General features: G+C 42.9%; 1 long non-coding RNA gene across 1 annotated transcript; it reads right to left on the bottom strand.

Moving 5' to 3' along the window:
* Positions 1-857: 857 nt before the first annotated feature.
* Positions 858-14667, bottom strand: LOC135301367 (uncharacterized). The gene is made up of 5 exons (XR_010363125.1): positions 14563-14667; positions 13579-13786; positions 13028-13207; positions 9784-10021; positions 858-929 (listed from the first exon to the last, which is right to left on the bottom strand). It is a non-coding gene; the product is annotated as an uncharacterized LOC135301367 (long non-coding RNA).
* Positions 14668-14882: the final 215 nt, after the last annotated feature.

The following is a 14882-nucleotide window of genomic DNA, read 5'->3' on the forward strand; positions in this document are numbered from 1 at the left end:
CATCATTCATATACAGAGCTGTGCAATTTTTTTTCCTTCCAAAGAACAGCTTGTTCCTGCATTTACAAGGTATTAATATAGGAGCTCCTGTTCCTGACACTTGGATACAGCTTCTTGGTTTCCCACATGGGTTCAGATCTCTGCTGATGTAACCCAGTGAGGTCAGCACATAAAATGGGAGGGAAGTTAGCAGGTTAAGATCCTTTTCTTTAAACAACAAAAATGCTCCTTCTATGTACATATTCCCCTAGAAAGGTAACCCCCAAAGCCAAGGACTCCCTTAGAGCAATTATTGCTGCTATTACAGCTCTGTGCTATGGGTGGAGAATAGAAATCTTAAATCAATCAGAAGATTTGAAAAAAAACAAGTTCCAAGAAAGCTTGAATTTTACTTTTCTCAACTGAACGGACATGTAAATTTGATAAATAATACAATTATCAAAATGCAGAGCAGAATCCAAAAGGCACCTCATCTTTACTAACTTACATTTTCCTTACATTAAGGTGTTCTGATAGACAGGATATTTTGCCCAAACAGACCCCGGGGTAGGATACTTCAAGAAAGTCAGCTCCCATGACAGTCATGTGCTTGAGGATTATGCATTCCAGGTGTGCATTTAACTTCTCATCACCTATGCAAGTCACCTGCACAACTGAACTTACAGCTCTGAACAACAGGCCCTGATTCTGCTGCGGCATAACCAACGTCTGGGCTCTCAAATTTATGACACAAGGATTCCATAAAAGCTTTTGCATGGTAAGTTTACTATGACAGTGTGAGACACCTTTATGTACCTTCTCATGCCTGAGTCCTAAGGGACCCCTTTTTCATTCTCATCCACAGGTAGAGGGAGAAACTTCTTACCTCTTTTCTTTTTGACAAGGACAACTGAAAAGCAGCAGGGCTCTCATGAGTCCAAGAGCTGCAGCTGTAAAAAGAAATGCACAAACAATTGAGTGCACACATTGAAACCATGAGGTCATTGTGAGAAGTGCCATTTTTTCTGGTCCAACTGCAATTAATTGGAACATTGCTACTGTTTTCCAAGGCCAGCAGGACTGCCTTTTCCTGCCTGCTGGGCTCTGTAGCAGGTGAGTTTCAGTGGGATGACTTCCAATTTAATTAAGAGAAAACAGACTTCTGAAAGAGACAAAAAAAAAAAAAAGCCCAGACAACAAACTGTTCCTACAATTCCTTCAAAATTAATATATACATCATATAGGAAACAAGAAGGAAATACAAAGAAAAGAACTTGGCTTCCTTCCACTCCTAGGAGATGCTAGAAAGCCATTTGATGCTATGTTTTAGAACACCATTTATACTAGCACTGGATACCTTGGTTGGAGGACACCATGATGGATGGATTTTTTTTTCTCTCATTGAAAAGCATCCATTTCCTCTCTTAGACCACAAACATAAATATAGAAATAGATCATTCTGAATTGGTCTGTTTACGATTATTTATTTAATGGCTAACCACAGTGTCTCGAGCTACTAATACATAATTTAAATGTCTCACAAATACAGCACTTGGTTTTCAATTCATTCTCTGTACATATTCAATAAAATGAGCATGTGAAAATAATAAAGGAAGTGAGGCATCAGTTATCAATTCTGACAGGGTTCACAGTCCTTCTAAATGTGTCCTTAAGTCATTTTAGCTTGCATTTGAACATAATTATCGTGACAGGCATGGCTTCAACTGAGCCCACAGAGCTTTAAAATAAATCCTGAAAGTTCTTGCTCAATGTTGATGCAAGGTCTGAGTCCCGGTCTGGCAAACATCCCCATTTCCCTCAATAACTCCAGTCCTGGCATGGCCTGGCAGGCTGAGGATTCTTTGTTAGCCATGGTGAGGGTCACCAGAAATATCTGCAGGAAATAAACACCCAGCCTTGAAATTCAACTTTTGTCATGCCTCCATTTCCTCTTGCAAAGCCGATCTGGATTTGGGGCCTATTTGCCCTCTGTACAGGGGTGAACATTCCTGCTGTGCCCCACCCCTGGAGGAGCAGGACAATTTTTCAGGCTTTCTGCTGAAGTCCCACAGGACCATCTGTGTAACCACTTCTGCAGTTTCAGTACTTACGTTAAAACTCTTTGCATGTGAAAACGTTGCAGCACACATTTCACTCTTACACTCATTTAGGCTTTACCAGGGGATCCATTTCATATTGCAATTAAAAGCTACTCTAGCATGCAGCAGTTTAAGAAAGAATGTACCTTTAACATTCAGGTATACTGTATTGTGCTGCAGGAAGTCAGATCTTCAATGAAATCTAGTCAGCTTTGACTAATAATTGATGACATTTTTGCATCGGAAAGAAAAAAATCCCAAAGACACACTTCCTATTGATCTGAAAGATTCAAATAAATGAAACAGATTCAAACTTTTGTCTGTGTTTGTGAACTACTAATAAAATGTCAGTGCTGAGCAGAGGTAGTCATATGCAAATGTAAGGATGGTGGTAGAGTTTTAAACTGCATCTGGTTCAACTTCTTGGAAATATCATTTGATGATGAACAGCCAGAAGACCTGTGTCTACTGACATTACAAGGTTTTGCATATCTTCCATAGGTGTTGCAATGTATGTTAACATTCAAGAAGTAGTGGAAATTGTGCAGGCACTTAAATGACAGAAAGATAAAGATTTGGGGTCAGATCTTGAGCTGGGAAGAGAAGTAGTTTAAAAAGTACAGTTCATTAGTCTGACCTCTATCATGTACAACTTGTTCAAAGAGATATTGGAGAAAATAATAATCAAGATGCAGAAACAAAAGGAGGCCAAAAGGCAATGTGATTTTAGGAAAGACAGATCACATTAGAATAAACTTGTTTGGATAGGTGCTTGTCTTGATCAGAGAAAAGTGGTAGATCTAATCTTTGGGCTTTGCTTACATTTGACTTAGACTCATTTATCTGTGGAGCTGGAGAAGACGTGGGTTGTTTTTTGCTTGTGGTTTGGTGAGGTGTGTTTGTTTGTTTTTTCATTTACTGCCATTGCTCCAGTTCACTCCAACAGGAGACTAGTCCTCTTCAAATTTCAACAACTTTCACTGAGTTTGTAGGTTGGGACTCTGAGCACTGATAAAGACAGAGGGTTTTCTTCAATCAGAAGCTGCCATGGCTTCTCCTGTGGCTGACAGCAGAACCAGCAGGGTCTCAGCAGCAGCTCGGGCTCAACATCCCCCTGTACAAACCCAGGGAGCTGCTGGAAGATTTGCCTGGATAAAAAGCAGAAGTCTGCTCCATTCCATCTGTGTGAGAAGTTTCAGAGTCAAGGTGAGGGGATTCTAATTAACCAGCAAGGATGCACTGGGAGGGCATTTCCAAACAATATATTTGACTAGAAGAACTGAGAGGCAAAGGCTATCTGTAAAATAAGACTGATGAGTCACTGACTGTCAGTCTGTGCCTTCCTGTGCATCAATATTTCTACTGGAAGTTCACAAAATTAAAAATATTAATGGGTCAGATTTGGCCCCAGAAATTTTGAAAAAGTTAAGTAGAGTTATTTCCACAAAACCATTTTATCTTTCCAGCTACATTTAGCTAGTGGCAAGTACTGCTGTTCTCCACTGGTTTTAGTCCCATTGTTTCTTCCCAAGTTTAAATTCCCCTCTCAGACTGAATGGCCTGTATTTGAGAATGAGTCATTTAGCATCCATGAACATTTATAAAAATGCCCCCCTAAAGAATTCCACTGCACACAATTCTCCCTAGCAGGACTACAAAAAGGAACAAGTCTTGCATGAGAGACATTAGATACTGTTAGGAGAGCAAGTTGAGATGAAAAATGACATCAACAAATCAAACTAGCCAGAAGCACAGCCCCTTCAAGGCTCTTTTTCCTTGTATTTCTATGACAGGCTCATGCCTACTACAAGACATCAATTGTAGAAAGCAAAACAGAAAGCCAATTTAAATATATAACATGAGTTTGGTATATGAAAAGCAGTTAAAGTTGACATTGCTCAGTTGAGAAGTGAATACATTTCACTTTTATTTACCCTTGACTATAGCATTGCATGGGACAAAGCTGAGGAAAAAAAGCAGCAGTTTCCATTCACCAGAGAGATCATTGGGAAGGACAGGTATCCATTCCATTAGCTGATAAATTAAATGTCCAAAGATTATCATCTTTTGACACACCATGTTTTCTTTCATGTTGGATGATTTCAGCCTGCCGTTTTATGCCTAAGAAATTATTCTGGGTGGAGATGCCTTGGCATCCACAGGTCACTCCTCGAATGACTGATATGAGAACTGCCAGGCAGTGCTTTGGTTTTGTGGAGTTGGTAATTCTGTTAAATCTAGTGATTTCCCATGTGATCATGGATAAGGATTTCAGATTAGAATCTGTGTCTATGCCTATGCCAGGGCAGGTAGGAGAGGTGTGTTTCACACTCCTTACCACCCTGCAAATACAGCTACAACGAATTAGTTAATTCAGTGACATCAAAATCCATTAGCATCTTATACTGACTTTAGTACAGACAGGATCAGACTCTCTATCACCTTACTGCCTATAACCTACTTTACAAAATAAAGAGTTACAAAAGATTAACTAAATCAGAGATGAAACCCCTGTGCCTCTAGAGGCTTGGGAACAAGCCTATGGTGTGAAAAGCCAGCAGGATACCTTCTGCAGGAAATGCTAAGCAGAACTGTTTTTCACTCAGTAAGCAGTAGAAAAGCAACAGCTACTAGACAGCCTCTCACAAGCTGAGTGTACAATTGAATCAATACTTTCAGTTTTACACTCTTACACAGGCAGTGGATGGAAAAGCTTATATTCCAGTCATGATATCTGATGGCAAAACAACAATGGCTGTTAAAGAAAAATAGAAAAAAAAAACCAAAAACCAGAGGCATTTAAAAATTCATTGGGTGACAGTGGGTACCTTGCATTTGTGTAGGAAATGCCTCTACTAAAGAGACTTTAGCAAAATTAATTGGGTCATCAGAAAGGTTTACAAGCTACATTCACTGAGATAGCAATTTTCATGAAGCAGTCTCTTGAAATAGCTAGCAAACTCTACAAAGAAAAATCACTTGCTGGGCATATCCCTGCAGATTAAATACACTTGGTAGAAGGAGAAGAATTAAAAAAATTCAAACCAGTCCTCTTGCAAGCAGTGAATGAAGTCCTCCCATGTCACATTCCCAACTTCAAGCATGTGCAGAAGCACTGTTTAGGGCACTGAGAAGCACGTCTGCCCTTTGAGCAGTTCAAGCTTTTAGAGAAGAGGCTGTCCAGTGACAGCAGGGTTTGCCCTCTGCAGACAGGTAACCTGTGCCTCCACACCACTTGTGGCTCAGTGCAGGGTAGAGGAGGCTGTGGCACATTTGGGGTGCTGCAGACTGCAGGAGACACTGTGGGACTCAGCTTACAGCCAGCTCAGTGCTAGTGAGCAAAAAACAAGGGATTTTTGTATTGTTTATCCTATATTATGTACAATTCAGACTGATGGTAAATTATCTACCTGCATGTCTGTTGGTGACTGAGGGGTTACAGTAGCAACCCAGCAATGCCCTTAAACACATGCTTAGATTTGTCTCTAGTAAATCGTACACATGTTCTGCTGCACCCCTCATGCTGTTCTGCACTTTTCTACAAACCCCTCTGCCAAGTGAATGAACTCATTCTGCTAAGAACACTGCAATCAGAAGCAATGGTTTAGACTGGACTGCTCTTCCTCTGGGCTCTCAGAGAGAAGGGCCAGGTAGAGCCAGAAGATGAGAGTACAGCAGAAAGTAAACACTGTGCACAAGAGTAAGAGGGGTGGTACATCATCTTCAATGAGTGTGACAAAGGGACATCTTGGGGCCCTGTACGGCAGCACTGCATGATGTCCTATGGTTTTACAAGGTGTAAATATGATTACCTTTTCTTATTTTGTCAAGCATGTCCTGTTTTCAAAATTAACTTGCAGTGAAAGTCTTTTACAGTAGTTATGTAACTTTTGAGGATGTAGTCTGAGGACTCCATCATTTCTGAAAACTGAACTCAATTGCTCTTGAATATGTGAATGTAGAAAACTGGGCAAAGGCCCCTGAGATGCAGGTTAGTGCTATACATGGGCAGAAGCACACAGTGATCCTGCTTCAATTCAGAAAAGTGCTGCCATTCTGAAGGTGAACCTTTGCAGTTTGAAGCATGTCTGGTTTGTCTACAAAGAGCAAAATGTGTAATTCTTTAATGCTTGAAACTGTCTGCAGAGTAGTCAGCAGACCCTAGTGTTTCACAGCAGCTGACAGCTCATCTCAGGGAGCAAGCAGCTTCAGTGATACCAATGCTTGACTTATTTCCAAGGAAAAAAACCCAGTTTTATAAAACACTGATTAAAAGCAGACTTGGGGTCATAAACTAACTCAGACCAAATATCAAGAAAAAAAACAGGCTCCATAGATTGAAAACTCCGACAAAGCTGCTGCAGACAAAGCAAGGGCAAATGAGCATTAAACCATCAGTATTTCAGTGACTGGCTTTCTTGCATGGGGACCAACATAAAACATCTGCCTTACACAGTGCTTTGCTGCATAACATGGAAATACCTTCAGCACAAGTGTCCAGTGATTTGGTGATTTGTACAGTGTGGGTACTTACACACTGCAGTAAAATAAATACTGAGCAGCAAAAAGGGAAATCTAATGGCTTTTTTCAAATTACCCCTCTTGTGTGTACATAGAATGTGCTGCTCCTGGTCAGGGCTGGCCTGGGGAGCCAACGTTACATGACATACATTTCCCTACTCAAGTCCATGGGCAAGACACCAGATCCTTTCACAGCACGTACCTCAGGTTCATGTGTGACCATGTCTTCTCTTGGATTGTTTGTCTGTGACAATTGTGAGCTAGATGTGCTCTGAACTTCCAGCAGAGGCCTTCATCTTGGTCATTTTGGCAGGGGGGAAGGCAGCCCTCTACACTCCACACTTCTCTTGTGCAGGAGCTGCAACTTCCTGAGGGAGCCTTTGCAGCCAACATGCACATCAGCTTTGCAGCTGGCCCCACAGTCCCACAAGAACAGCTTTGACATACCTGGGAGCCCCAAGAAAAGGATTTGTGTGGAAGCTCCTCTAAGACAAGACACCAGAACCCATGCTAGCCATAGCAGGCAGAAAGTAGCTCTAAAGAGCTGCCCTGTATTCAGGAGAGCTGTAAATCCTCCAGGTTCCACAGTGATATTAGGAAGGGCTGAAATCTGTGAAGTGACCCCAAGTATTTGCTTTACTTGTAGGCCCACAGGTCCCCTAGGACCCTTCTACCATATTAACTCTCTCTAGATGGTATCCCCTGGCTGCCCCCAAACGTGGCAGATTTCCTCAGGTGAGTTGGTACATGGCCAGAAATACATTTCTTTGGTACTGAAAACCACCACATGCCAGGTGTCATCACTTCTTCCACACGTGTGGTTCACCCTATGGCAGAGCACAAGTACATTTAACACCAGCCATGATGATTCAACCCTTAGCTAAGGCATGTGGGCAAGTGCTTCTGCAGCAACTGCTCCTGGTAGTAGCTGCTCCTTACTGTTCCCTTTAGAACCAGGGCCTCTCCACACTCAGTGCCTTGGTTTGTTTTACCACCAGCAGTACAAACAAGGTGTCTCTCAAGACCAGGGATGCTGGGCAGCCTGAAGCCAGAGCACACAATTTTCAGTTTGCCTGGCACCATCTTACACTTCCTGGGAAGTTTTTTTCACTGCACCACAGAGCCTCACACTGAAGCAGAAAGGAAAATAGAAAAACAGTTTTACAGCTACCAGGGGGAGAAGGCATTTTGTGCCCTGCTTTTGGCACACTGACTCAAAGAGATTGAAGAAGAAAAGCAGAACAGTAGATAGGATTCAGTGTTGGATAGTGGATCAGGTAGAGAGGGAAAACAATTCTCTGAGTAAGAAGACTGAGATGATTATAGGACGTAGAGTGTGCAAAGGAGGGTGATAACTAGAGGATGATGGGATGGAAGAGGAGAAAGAGGTAGTAACCAGGACAGAGATCTGAAGATTTGGACAAAGTCTTTTAATTACAAAGCAGAGAGAAAATGCAACACAGAGCTATGCTAGAAGAAACAATAAGCTCAGGAAACAGAGGCAGAAATTCTCACAGGATTGGCTGACATTCCTTGAGTACTGCTGGTACCATGCAGACATGCTTCACAAACCTGTCATAAGGCAAGGTCTGCCCCAAGATCACATGCTGCTCCAAGGGGAACAGCAAGCTTTCTTTGGCTATGCCTCAATAACACTTTTTCCACATTTTGACATTTCTGCCTGTGCTGCAGCACAAAAGAGTTGCTCACCCTCCAGCCCTCCAGGGCAGACAAGACTAGAGAAGAACTAACATTTCCCTCCAAGGTGAGAAGAAATAGGCACTGTGCTAGTAGATACTGGTGTTGTGACCATGCAAAGGCAGAAACCTCTCAGTGCAGCATGGTGGGTTGTGCAGGATCTGGGAGAAGAGATGAGACTCGTTCTGGTAGGGGCCCTGGGCACTGGGGCACTCGGGAGAGTCAGCCGCACCCTCCAGCAATGAGGTGCCAAACAACCACTGCTGCTCCTTCCAGATGCTATGGGGGGGGGAAAGCCTTTGAGAAGAGAGTTAATTATAGGGATTGTATTCCATTTCCTACAATTAAGGGAGCCCATCTGTAGAGATTTCAATTAATGGAGATCTTATGGGGAGTTTCAGTTTGGCTGGAGGGTTTTACTGGGTGTACTCTGTCTCCTTGGTATTTTCTGTAGTTGTGCAGTCATTAGCTTTGGCCATTAAAGACAGGGAAACGGCAATAAATGAGGAATGGACAACACAATGATTTTCATACATAGCAGATGGACATATTTGCCTCTTCCCTTGACTCCCACCATCTCTCCCTAATTAATACAACCACCAGCTACAAAAGTCTTCTTTTATTTAAAAAAAAAAGGGTGGATGTTGCAATTCACGCGCATGAAGCCACTCTTTAAAAATTAAATTAGGACATTTCACCCCATATAATATATCAAGTATAAACAGGCATAGGGTTTACAATTGTTACATTAGTAAGAATTATCTAAATAAATTCTTTTTCTATATAAAGCATTTTCATTCCATTTTTTTCTGTGTGCTACAATTAAAACTTATCAACATTACCATTGATCTGTCTGCTTTTAGACATAACCCTCCTCCTGGGATAGCCTTTTTTTTGTTTAACTTACAGTGTTTCTTCTAAATGCATCTCGAAATGAGCAGTTCTTAGAAACAAAAAGTAACTTAAATCATGTATGTCACATTTAGCATGTGCTTAAGGCACCACAATGCACTGAAGTTTGTGCAGCCATGAGTGTATAACCAAAAGCTCAAACCACTGGGCATCTGCTCTTGCTGCAGGGGCTTTGGGTCTGGCACACGCACATTCCTTCATTCGCAAACTGACCGAAAGGCACACACTGCTGGCTGCTGCTGTAGACTACTTACGTTTTGCTTGGTTTGAATTGCTCCTCATGCCCTAATTATTACCTGTTTCCCCAGACACAGCTGAGGGCTGGGAGCTGCCAGGCTTGCTGGCCAGGCAAGGTTGGTAAAGTCCTGGTGTGAAGTGGGGAGACTGAGCCCTCCTGGTTCACTCTGCTTGTAAAACAATGTCCTTACAGAAAGAAGCCACCTGGTCACCCAGGCATGACTGACTACCCTTTGCCTCCAGCTGCACCTGGGAGAGAAGCCTCCACAAAGCAATAGAAGCAAACTGCTCTGTGGTTTCTAGACCCTGCATGTTGAACGCCACAGCCCATGCTCACCTGTGTTGCAGCCCAAATCAGACATTCCTCCTGGGCCCAAGCTGTGTGGGAGAGGCTGCTCCCTCTGGGATGGTCATGGAGCTGGAGGAGGCCACTGCTGGGTGCTCTGGTTCCACAGACACAGCTGGAGTAGTTTCTCCACTTATATGAAGGTGCTTTGACTTCCTTGCTGTCTGGATTTTAGTTCAGCTCCTACTAATTTTTTTCCCATTTTCTGAGATCATTTTTCATTCACTATCTGTAATGAGACATTCATTCCACAGCAATATCCAGCTCATCAATCTTTCCTTTCAAAAGCACTGCTGCTTTTACTGATCCTATATTCCTTTTATATGCAAGGCCATACACACACACATATATGTGTGTATAGAGAAGATTTCTTTCCTTCTGTCTTTTTGTTCTTTGCTGTGTTTAAGTTGTTCACAACATTCTTGCAATTACCTGGTCTTTGATTACCTTACTGATTTATTGTTGTCCCCAATACTCTCTCTTACATGTCCCTCAGGAAACGTATTAACAACTTTCCTGTTATTCCCTTTCTATGCCATTCCTGCTTGCTAGCTGTCCAGTGGGATCTATCGACTCATGCATAATTTTTTGCTGAAATGTGCTCTTCAGCAGTGAAAAATATCCATTCTGACCTTCGGAGAGTTAGTTTCAGTCAAAGGTAGATTCTTAGTAACCTCAGATTATCATTTAAGAGGCTTTACAACATCTATCCTCCTAACAAGATCTACCACGTTGCTCAGAGTCCCAGCAGACAGCTCTGCTTCCCCTCCTCTTCATGCTCATTCAGCTCCCAGTGCAGTCATTCCCAAAGTTTCAAAGCCAAAAAGCTTTACATATTGTCTCTTCTCTGTCTCAATGCCTGGAACAAGCCATGCCTTCACCACACAGTCAAGTATTACTGAGAACACCTTGTAGAGAGACAATATGCTATGCAAACCGTCAGGCCTTTGGGGGTTTGAGGCAGGGAGAAAGCCAACTTCTCCTGTGGGAGCGGTGCAGAAAAACAGACCAGCTGTCTGGATTGAAACCATGAGCAATTAACAGTTGTTTCAATTACCCAGAACAGAATTTTATAAATATTTGCAAATTACTCCCTACCTATTTTCGCATGAAGAGTGGCAACCCATGAGGGAGCTCTCCCTAGATCAGAGGGATGTCATCTGAGGGAATTCTGAAGGTCAAGGGTTCAAGAGATATTTTGAAATTATCTTAATTATAAGCAGTGAAGTCTAGTCTGCTGTGTATAGATGGGCACAAGAACTGCAGATTAAAATTAGAGAGGGAGATTGGAGGGAAACTCAGCCAGCAAGTTCTCATCATAAGACACAGCATGGCAGGGATTCTAGTGGGAAGAGATCCCACCCCTGCCTGCCTCCAGCATCCAGTGGAGACACCACAACCATCAGACTGCAGTTAGCATCGGAGAAAAAAGGACCCATTCATTTATACTTGTCTCAGGAGAAGAGATTGGCTTGAAAAATGAGTACTCTTGCATACCAGAAAGACTTCTTTGGGTGGGGGTGGGCCTAGGTTTCCTTTTTTCAGGCATTGGATGCTGAAAGAAACTTACGGATCATAGTATTTACCACATTAAAATGCATCATGTCATGATAGCTGTAGAGACAGAAACTCACCCCAGATCATCTGATAAAAATAGTTACATGGGAAACAGAATCCACCACCACCTCAGTGAAGCCACAGGAATCTCTTTCCATTGTAAACAAGCTCCATACAGTGATGCCAGCTCTGGCAGGAGCAATAGTAAAACATAAATCACACTAACTCGGAACAGCACCCACCAAACAATGCAGAATGGCTGCAGACCGAGGCTTGGCTCTGCCTGCAGAGAGCCGTGCCTAAACTTGGAGCATTTGCTAGGGCAGCCAGAGGAGAGGCTCCAGGCTCTGCTCACATCGTGGGGAGGAAGACTCAAACCTGGGACCCAGACCTCACAGAAAACTCACACTGCTGTGTATTTTACTGCTATCCTGCTTGTAGGACACACTGCTAGTGCTCAGTGTGCCAGCAGAGGCCCATGTAAGGACTACTAGATTGAATTTGGGCGGGAGCTACACAGCCAGAGCACCTGTGTGAAAGAGGCTATGTGCCTGTCAGTGTCAGATGAGAAATAGCTCTGACTACATGTGGATGTCATCAATTATTTAGAAACCATCTAAATCTGATTTAGATCCTGAGGTCAGTTCATTTTCAAATTTGAAAGTCTTGGTGTATTTCCATCTCCCGTGGCTTAATTTCTGTCAGGATTTTCACATATGTTAACAGCAGTAAGAGGAGAGTGACTTCTTTCACCAGTGCACATCCTCCCAGCCCACCAGTTCCAAGGGATGTACATATGTAGCCTGAAAACCAGCCCAGGATTTTTTTTGGTGTTTGTAAACTGTCACTTAAATGACAGCTCATCAAGCAGTGCTGATTTCAGGGGCTTCAAAATTGCATTATTCTTTATCTGGATCCACAAACACAGGTTTGATTAGGCCTGTAAGTACATGACAAAGTGCTTTGCAGTACCAGTGCTACACATTCATAAAGAGTACATCTCAATAATTTTTCTTCTATCTACAGACTTCATTATTTTGGGTGATATTTTATGGTATGGAGTGTAAAACCATAATAAATATTTCAGATAGTACCTTCAAATTTGCACTAAGGTGATTTTGCCATTACCAGCTGTGAGTTGATTTGGGTTTTTTACATGTTTGTGTTACACTTTTGATATTAAACCAGAGGATTAAACCAGTGCTTTCCAAAGTGGGACCGTTTACAGGCTTCATCTACAGGCCTGACTGTGCTAATTACAAAAAAATACACATATGCAAACATTTTACATGAGGCAAGACAGTCTCTTAAGTCCCAGGCAAGCTCTGCTGACCGTGCAAGAGGGATGCTGAAGCAGCCAGGGCAGCTGCCCTGCAGGAGGGAGAAAAGCCCAGTGTGCTACCACAGAACTCTTCTTTCCTGGAGGGGCTGGCAGCAGAACTGGGACCAAATCCATCAAAACCCACAAGCACTTGGAAACAAACCCTATGCAATGCAGGTATTTCAGAAAATTATAACATTGTGTAGCACCTAAAATACCTGCAAGGATTATTTCCTCCCTTTCTTCACCCTTTTAAAAGAAAGGTTTATGTTATAACAATTATGCAGTTAGCCAAGACATAATAGATGCTTAATGTCTCCATAAACCCTTATCTACCAGTGGACCTTAATTTCCTACCTGTTTTTTCTTTCTTTCCTTCAGCTGGCAACTTTCCTTGCACCATCCCTTTAATTTTCCTTCTTCCCTCCCTAAGGCTTCTGCAAAAATCCTTCCCTAATTCCATCATCTTCCTTCCATCCATTTGCCAAGTTCTCTTGAAATTCCCTGTTCTTGAATGTGTAGCAGCCACTCTGAAGCCTGAATGCAATATCATTGAGGTTTTTTGGTGCAAGCCACTCCTCACAACAGGGATGAGTTTCCACCACTATCAGGTAAAGATGACTTTGCTTAAAAAAATTCCTAGCTTGGTCAGGGTAAAAGGCACTTGAGAAAAAAGTATGGTCCAGATAATTAAAGACCTTGTGATGACCACACAATCTGAAGCTCTAGAAAGCCAAACAGATCTGAAGAAAATTCTCCCTCTGCAATTGCTGCTTATAAATTGCTCTCATTATTAATTAATGTGCTTATTGGTTACTCCCAATCAAAATAATCACAGCTAATAAGATTATCTGCTTGTGTTTTGTGTAATTAGCAGGAGTAAGAAAAACAGAGAAAAGTATATTTACCTTGTATTAGGCGCACAAGCTTCCACTAACTACAGATTCTTGGATGCAATCCTGCACATTGGCATTTTGCAGGTCATCTTTAAGAGTTATGGATTTTGAAATTTGCACTAAAACCTCTTGCAAGCAAGCAAACCAACAGCACCCCAAAGAAAGAATCTCCCTTTGGGTCTCTTTTCCATTTCTTTTATCCATCTTCTGCCATGCTGTTCTGCAGGCAATTTTGTAAAAAAAATACTGAAATCAACTCTATTTGCATTTTTTAGTTTAATATTTAATTAATTTTGCATTTGCGGTGCATACTATTCAAAAGCAGGAGCTTAGATCCCTTGAAATCAACATTAAAATTATTTCTCTATGTCTGCTTTAAATTTCCCTGTGCTTTTTGGATCAATGCAAATTTCCCCTCTACCCAGAAATTTTCACCGCTTTTGAAACTTTAAATTTCTGGGGCAAAAAGCTGCAACGAGCATTCAAGTTGAAAGCTGAGGTAGCAAGCGAAGCGTGAGAATTTCATTCCCCGTGTCCTTTAAGGGCGGGAATTCTTGCCCAAAGAACACTTTCTCTATTGGAAATAGGGAGCACAAAGAAGAGAAAGGAGCCTCTCTTTGCAGCCTGTTTTATCTAATCTAATCTAATCTAATCTAATCTAATCTAATCTGGAACAGCACGGCTGCCAGCAGGAGCCTGTGCCCGAAGGCTCTGGGAACGGGGAGAGTTTTACCCGAGTCTGTTCAGCAGCTCTGCGATGGAGCAGAGACAAGAACCCCGACCTCAGGTGTCCTGCTCCATCTCTGGTCCCAAAAGGCTCCCTGGCAACTGCCCAGTAAACATTTCAAATAGGTGAAATATCGACAATACTTAAAAACTGGCTTTTGGAAACAATCTCTAGTCAAAGTGCTCTTGAAAAAGAGAATCTATGTCTGTGCAGGCAAGCACACAAGGCAGTATTCCTGAAAAGCAACTTTCAGAGGTTTGGTTTCTGACCGGGAAGCACAGGGTAGCTATTATGCAGCCATTCCACAATTCCCACGTATTTTCCCTTCTCCGGAGCACTTTGTCCCCAGAACCCTGGGCAGACGAGGGGCCGGCTCCGCTCCCCGCCCAGCGCCGGCTGCCCTCACGGCCGCGCGCACAGCGCCCCCTGCAGGCCGCGCTGGCGGCAGGAACCCAGCCCGGCTCCGCGGGGCGGCCGGAACCCAGCCCGGCTCCGCGGTAAGAACCCAGCCCGGCTCCGCGGGGCGGGAGGAACCCAGCCCGGCTCCGCGGTAAGAACCCAGCCCGGCTCCGCGGGGCGGGAGGAACCC

The sequence above is a fragment of the Passer domesticus genome, chromosome 5 (assembly GCF_036417665.1).
Source record: "Passer domesticus isolate bPasDom1 chromosome 5, bPasDom1.hap1, whole genome shotgun sequence".
Taxonomy (NCBI): domain Eukaryota; kingdom Metazoa; phylum Chordata; class Aves; order Passeriformes; family Passeridae; genus Passer; species Passer domesticus.